Below are 7,942 nucleotides of genomic sequence, written 5' to 3'. Positions count from 1 at the left end.
TGAACACAGTCTAGTCGTAGAGTGCAAAAGTAGTGTTTGAACACAGCATGCTTCCACTCTTGTTGCACACACACACATACAGTGTATGACCACTGCAAAATGGAGTGTTACGCTGATATCACACTACAGATGTGGCAGTAGTGTTGCATTTGTATTGTCTTGTATCTTTGCAGGTATAATGTAATGACTTATCTACATATGTTCAAATGTGTGACCAATTTATAAAATGAGGGGTGTGTGTTTAATATTAGTTACCATGTGTGCAGTAGAGCGTGAGCTCCAACTAATCCTGTGTGCTATGCTAAGGAGCTAGAGATTACCCTCTTCCACTGCTCAGTCACTGCTCCCCTGTTCATAACCCCAGAGAAATCGGAGAGAAAATTAAGGGCTGGGGAAGAGTAGTGGTGTTGGTGAATTCATATATTTTTTCTCATATTTGACACGGTTAAGGCTTCATCAGTGTTTGGTTTGCATTGTGCCGAATGAAAGGAAGTTTTCACAGTTTACTTTCATTCAAAACAAGCACCAAGAATGAGTGTGTGATTAATCCACTATTGAGACCTCTGAGGGTCAATGAAGTCCACTTTAATTAGACTTAACACACTTGGTGTCATAGGTATGAGAACATGAAGTGTGCCTAGTGATTTACTTAATATAGGAACTGTTCATTAATTCTTTCATTCATTCATTTTCAACTGCTTTATTCTCTTGAGGGTTGTTGGAGGGACTGTGGGGGGCAAAATTCTCCATTCCTGCAGTCTACGTGTAGAATATAATCACCTATGATTGATGTTTTTATACAGCTATGTATAAAATGGCGCGAAAGACACTGATGTGTGAAAATAAAAAATGTTGATACTAACAGCAACAAGATACTGAACATAGTGAAGCATCAGGCAGCTGAGGAGTTGTAACAGCTATTATTTGATTTATTTATTTTTACTGTTCTATTTTCTTTTGTTATTTTGTTCAGCATCTTTGCCGTTACTGTACATGTGTTACTCTTTTTTTATATCTCTGAAAAGCCCAGCGAGAGTTGCAACTAGCAAATTGCTACACACTCTTTGTAAATAGATATAATAAATAAAGATTTATCAATTGATTGATTTATTGATTGATTGAGTGTCCTGAAAAGCATTATATTATTATCATTATGAATATTATTAGCTTTATTCAGGTGTTTCCACACTAAAGTTTATGTTGCTTGTTGACTGCTGGATGTTGTATAAGCATCAAAGTAAGTAAGTATGTTCGATGGTTGTTGAGAAATAAATAAAGATATTATGATAAAGATATAAATAAAAATATTTTCACGTCCCCTTTAAGTTAACTTCCTATTAGTTTTTCATACTATTTTTTTTATGTTGTTTTTCCTGTTTTATTTTGAAACTCGCACCTCATGTCTCGTTTCAGATGTATTCACTTCCTGTCCCCGTGTTTTCAGACTATATGATTACCTGCACCTGTCCCGATGTGTAATACCTGCTTCTAAATGTCTCAGTTTCGTGTTTTCCGTTCCTTCTCTGCCACTTTGTCCTCACGTTTCTTTAGCATACTAGCATAGTGTTACTTTGGAGTTATGTAGATGTATTATTTATATCTTTTTTTTTTTTTTTACCTTACGTTTACGTTAGCCTTCGTGTTTTGTACGTCTGACAGATTGGGCAAGGATTAATGCTGTTACTGTGCACGACTGTGAATTGTATCTGTCTTTCACCCCACGTACAATGGTTCCTACATACTCGACATCTTATCCACGCTACAGGTGAGTAGCAAGTTGGCTAATGTTTTTTTTTTATACAAAGAATAAGAAGAAAGCCCTGGGGCCTGATGAGCTGCAGCCATCATCATCATTGTATACTCATTTATTTGACACAGTCTTGGGTTGAAGAGCAAATCCTCTCACACTCTAGTCTCTGTTTAATTTCAGCTAATGTGTTTGGCTAGTGCACTATTTTCAGTTAGAGAAACTGCTGACCTATCATTTTAGAGCTGAGGCGTTACATTAAGCATCTTAAATTAGACAGAAATACGAATGTCAGGTCTATTTCCAAATTATTTAGCATTAAAATGCCATCACGCTGTTGTGATTGGTTGTTTTCAAACTGCAAAGTGGCTTTTGTTTGTCAATAACATGTCCCTGATGAACTGACTCAAGTGGAAAAACAAATGACATTAGACCTGATGCTTCACCTGCCCTTGTTGTCCATGTGTTGCTTTAATATAGTATATATTTTTTCTTCTTTGTCTTCCCTTTGCATTTACTCTTAAAGGGTCAAACTACTGCTGCCATTCGTCCCAGAGGAATCACACCACCACAATCTATGGAATTCTTCATAACTGATATGGTTAAAAACAGGTACTGTTGCTTCATTTCTTTGTACTGATGTTTTGGATCTGCGTAATGGGCCTGGCTTGCCTAGCTCTCCTGTCAACTCCACATTTTTCCACAAATGGTTAAAGATTAAAATGGAGTCTGCATTGCTCCTGTATCATCTCTACTTGATGCCCCAAAATGTCACAAAACACAATTCTTCAACTGGAGAGAACATTCTGAGAGTGTAAGAACCTAAAGTGTTGGTACATTTCCCATTTCATCTCATCTCACAAAACTAACAATTGCTTAAAAAAACAACCCTGAATCTGATTATTTCTTTACTTACATCCTCAGAAAATGTAATCAAATTCTGTTTAGTGATATTGCTCACAGACCAAACAAATTACCAAACTTGGTTGACAACATGGGAAAACCATCTGTTTTGGCTTCTTATTTATTTTTATTCCCTTTATAATAAACACATGGTTGGACCGAATGATTTATTATAACTTCAGTTCACAGGCATCGGTCTACAGCAGAGAGATTGGTGTTCAAACATGAGGGTCAGTGAGGGAGAAGTAAAAGGTTGGCAATGCACCATTTGAACAAAGCAGCCCTAGAAACACAAGATAATGTGCCCCCTGAAGCACGAGAGACATGAATGAGAGGGAAGACAAAAATACTATTGTGCTTCAGGTGATGGCTACAGCATTTCTAATTTAGTGTCTTAATTGTGTCAAAAACATGTTTGATATTCAAAATGTCAACAGTTTAGGTACAGTTTTTAGTACTTTTTTTTTTTTAAACAATACAAATGTGGAAAACATGGTTTTACAGTACAGCATTGATAAGGCACACTTAAGACTGTTTCCCTTGTGTGGATATTTTTGCAGTAGATTCAGTCTGATTAAAGTTCTGACAAGATGGTTTATTTGGGCTTTACTTGTGATGATCTGCATGCTGGTGTGTGCTGGAATGATGACTCTGACCTCATTACTGTATGGGGGTATAGAATTTAAAATTCAGAGGATTCAGAATGGTATTTCAAGGTCTTCTTGGCTTTTATGGAATATTTCAGAAAATGCTGTGGTACTTGCCTTTGTCTTCATACATCGTAGCCATGAGCCTGTGATGTCACCTCCAGCCCATAAAGTCGATGGTGGAATAATGTATCTCTCGCAGAAATTTTTTTTTCTTTTTAAATGGATGAAATTACATGCGGCCTATTCCTATTCTCTGCTCTGCTTGAGAGATGAATGGATATAATGAGTTAATGTAGGATGTTGACCAAAGATAACTTCATTGATACAGAGCAGGTATTTGTTGCAGGAATGTTGGAGTTCAAATTCAGCCATCTTTTTTATATATATATATGTATATGTGTGTGTGTGTGTGTGTGTGTGTGTGTGTGTGTGTGTGTGTATGTATGTATGTATGTATGTATGTATGTATGTATATGCATGTATATGTGTATATATATACTGTATGTATGTGTGTGTGTATATATGTGTATATACAGTATGTGTATATGTGTGTGTATATATATGTATATGTATGTGTGTGTATATATGTGTATATATGTATATGTATATATGTATGTGTGTGTATATATATACACACACACACACACACACACACACACACACACACACACACACATACATACAGTATATGTATGTATGTGTGTGTATATATGTGTATATATGTATATGTATATATGTATATATGTATGTGTGTGTATATATATACACACACACACACACACACACACACACACACACACATACATACAGTATATGTATGTATATGTTCCTGTCAAGGACATTTAACCACTTGCAATTCAGCATTCCTGAAAACTATAAATGTACTACATCTGACTGCAGTTCTTCAAGGCTAAAGTGAAGAACTGTTTTATGTGTCTGAACTGAGGCAAAAACTGCCTAATTGTTTCTGTGGATGGATGATATTTTACAACCAAACAATTACAACAATATCAGAGAATCTACAACCCAAGGATGAGGTTGTTTGTATAAAGTTTGTATAGGACATATTCTCCTATTCAATGACCAAATAGTGTATCTTGCCAGATGCATTTATTTTATTCAGAGAAACACAAGCATATGGAGAGGGAAAAAAATAATCACTGAATCCCACACTGTTGACCGATAACCTCAGGTCCATCTGCCCCTTGTGAGAAAGGACCGTTTAATTGGAGAAATAACTTAATCTAATGGATGAAAGCACTGCCCTCTTCTGGACATGTGTTGCCATATCATCATCCATCAGGAGTCTGACATTAGCCACAGGTGCTAATCCATGAAACACAAAACTCAGCCCCAAGCATTGTTTGATAGGTTTTATTTCTAGGATTAAACATGAATGCTTGGTCTCCGTACCAGAGAAATATAATCTAACGGCAAATTGTTATACAGTTGCAGAGCCTCGGGGCTCTTTATAAAAGTGGATTCTTGCTGTAAATTAATTAGCACAAGCTTATTTATCAGTAGTAGGTCACAAAACAGTTGGTAGGAAAAGAAAAAAAAAAACTTAAATCGCTTGATTTATTTTTGTGCTCTAATTCATTCAAGTCGTGATAAACAAACCCTGTAAAGCAGAGGACCTGCAGGGCTGTGCCATTAAATCTCAACAATGTTTTTGTTTCCCTTTAGTCTGAATAGGAAATAGTCACGATGATAACACAGAGCCCGTGGGAGCCACTTTGCTTGAAATAACCTCATCAGACAAATGCGCCCCCATTCCCCTCCTGTTGGTGTTTAAAAAGGCTGTTGACCCAGACAACACTCAACACACTTCCCATTTACCTCCAGCAGTGGCTCATGCTGTCAGAGAAACATGAAACATGATGCTATTCCATTTTCATTTTGCAAACTCTGTCTATAGAGGGCTTGCAAATGCCTTTGCCTGGTGTCATGTGCTGATTAATGTGCTGATTATTTCATCCATTGAAGATATGAGAACATTTTTTTTTCTGTAGCCCATCAGTGCTGTTTGTTTTTTTCACGTCTGTGCAAGTACATGGATGACAAAACGCCTTCCTAACTATAAATATAAAACATAATTGACTGGTTTACAGATCACGCTGCAGAAGGAACTGCAGCAACGTGAAAACATAGGAAGTCAATAACAGAAATATGAGGAAGTTCCTTAAATATATGAATGTATTGGGTAATAACTCAAAATGTGATGAACCAATTATGGAAATAATTGTGGATAAAACATTTTTAACCAAATAATTTAAACCTTAATTTTATAGCATAGAACTTTTAATAACCTCAACATGTTCAGCAAATTAACAATGGATCTGTTATGTAATAGAATAAAGCACAATGCTTTTAGATTAGTGAGAACAGCATTTAAAGCATGAGGATTCTTCCTCATCAATTTTCCACTCAGTTTGATTTTATTGTTTTAAATGTTCTTGATGTCAAATATTTTTAAGTTGCAAGTATTCTTTTAGAAAATAGTCTCTCAGAGTTGCAGCATATGAGGACACATAACTGAGTTACAGACACTAAGTTGCAGCTTTCCATTTATCCACCAGATGGCAGTGGAGATAACAAAATAACTCATTTCAAATGAATCTCAGGTAGGCCTCTGTGAATCCTAACAGTAGAAAATACCAAACTTATTGCACACAATCTCCTAACTGAACTATGATGAACACAATACCTCTGATTCCCCCACCAATGTTGTATTATTAAATAAATGTGGTCATTCCTTGTTTCCATTGCAGCAGTTTAAGCCCGGATGTGTTAGAAAGTTACAGCAAGAAGCACCAAACCAAGCATTATCACAGAGTGGGGATTGTAAGCAGGTGTCTAAGCTGTCAAATCTCACATCTGCTTCTTCACTTCCCTGTTCGGTGTATGTGCACCTTTCACAAACGTTCAAATTACTCAGTGGTATCTATTCAGTAGGTGGCTTTGGTAGCACACGCTGCCACTTCTGTTTTTTCACTAAGGATCAAGGAAATTCCTGATGACGGTGCAGTGTGTGTGGCATCCACCGTGTCATGAGGAAGTTGTGAGTGTTGTTTTTGTGGGGCTGGGAAACTAATGATCCCGATTTACAAGGAATAAAATGTTTACACTTGTGGGCAAGAGACTCACAGGATGAGCTCACACAGAAAAACCACACGGTACACTGGAGCTTATTTCTTAACAAGTAACCTCATTTTACTCAACTATCAAACTTGATCACACTTGACGACAAACTTGACCCTGGAGGAAACGGAGTTGGACGAGAACACAACACCACTATCACTTCATGATATAAGCAGCAGTCTGCTTGGCCTCGTGTAGCTTGTCACAATGGCTGTAAACGGCAAGCAAGAAGTAACAAGAAACCACCACCTTTTTTAAGCTCACAGAATAAAATTTAATAGCTAGTTATGTCAGACTCTTAGTTTTTAAAGTGTAACAATGTCCAGTGTGTAACATTTAGCAGGGTTTATTGCCAGAAATTTAACCTACTACTCATAATTATGTTTGTGCCATTGTATGGTCACCTTTTAGAATAAAAAATTACTTTTATTAACGTTAAAATAAGCCTTTTTTACTGAATATGTTCTTTAGGCAAGGACCTTGCGTTACAAAGGCCGCTGTCTTGCAAATCCATGTTTGTGCAACAGCCCAAATGGTCAAACCAGACAGAGCATGTGTTTGCATTTTGAAACCGAAGCTTACTATGCAAATGAAGAACAACATCCATGCTGACACATGAAGGCCACTGTAGTTCCCCGACATACTTGGGAAAGGGAGGGGTTCTCCATTTTTTACAAGCTGCAGTCTCACCATGAGATGCAGCTAAATTTTACACCCTAGACCTTTTAAGGATGGGTGGATTTTAGAATTTAAATTGGGCCCTCTTTTCCTCTATTTTACATTGTCTTTCCTGGACCAGTTAAACTACATGCATGCTAGCTTCTCATTCTCATTCAAGCTGTCATTTAACTATGGCTGAATATTTACTCAGCATTAAATCTTCTGACCTTCTTCTAAACCGATTAAGCTAAAGTTAACTGGAGACTCTGAAATTGACAATAGAAGTGAATTAATGCAATGTGAGATCTGTTTTTGTCTGTGAGGCTCTGTGATTGGCCGCTGACCTGTTCACTGTGTACTCTCAACAAATGTAAGCTGGGGTCAGCTCCCCTCAAAGGATTAGCAGATCAGATAATGGGTGGATGGACCCTAATGTATAATGAGAAAGGTCTTCACTCGTATAACGCAACACAACTCTGTTTACCACACACACGCCCATTAGGCCTTACTTAATACTTAATATCTGACTCATTATTTGCCTACTTGATGGGGCCCTGTTGTCCTCCCCGACTCTGACATGTTAGGCAATCATCAGTTTGGCAGCTACAGAGGCACCCCAGCTTCCCTGTTGATACTTAATCTGACACTCATGCTCTATTTCTCAGATACACATGCAGGCAGGTATGTGCATGTACACACACACACACACACAATGCTTACGCAAGCTCTGGCCAGCCATGCCTAGGCTGGTATGTAAACATGCCAAGCACTTGTATGACAAAGTGGGAATAGTAGTGGAGCCAGGGTTCCATGATGGGACCTTGTGTCACTTGTGATGCTT

General features: G+C 37.5%; 1 protein-coding gene across 1 annotated transcript in view; it reads left to right on the top strand.

The window, feature by feature from the left end:
- Positions 1 to 1,487: 1,487 nt before the first annotated feature.
- Positions 1,488 to 7,942, top strand: part of triqk (triple QxxK/R motif containing) — a 128,703-nt gene continuing 122,248 nt past the window's right edge. The window contains exons 1-2 of the mRNA XM_058618650.1: positions 1,488 to 1,765; positions 2,274 to 2,359. The gene's annotated coding sequence lies outside the window, so the exon portion shown is untranslated. The remainder of the gene's footprint in view (positions 1,766 to 2,273; positions 2,360 to 7,942) is intronic.

Source organism: Solea solea, chromosome 20 (assembly GCF_958295425.1).
Source record: "Solea solea chromosome 20, fSolSol10.1, whole genome shotgun sequence".
Taxonomy (NCBI): domain Eukaryota; kingdom Metazoa; phylum Chordata; class Actinopteri; order Pleuronectiformes; family Soleidae; genus Solea; species Solea solea.
The sequence above is the reverse complement of the archived record's forward strand: the minus strand, read 5'-3'. Positions and strand labels throughout refer to the sequence as shown.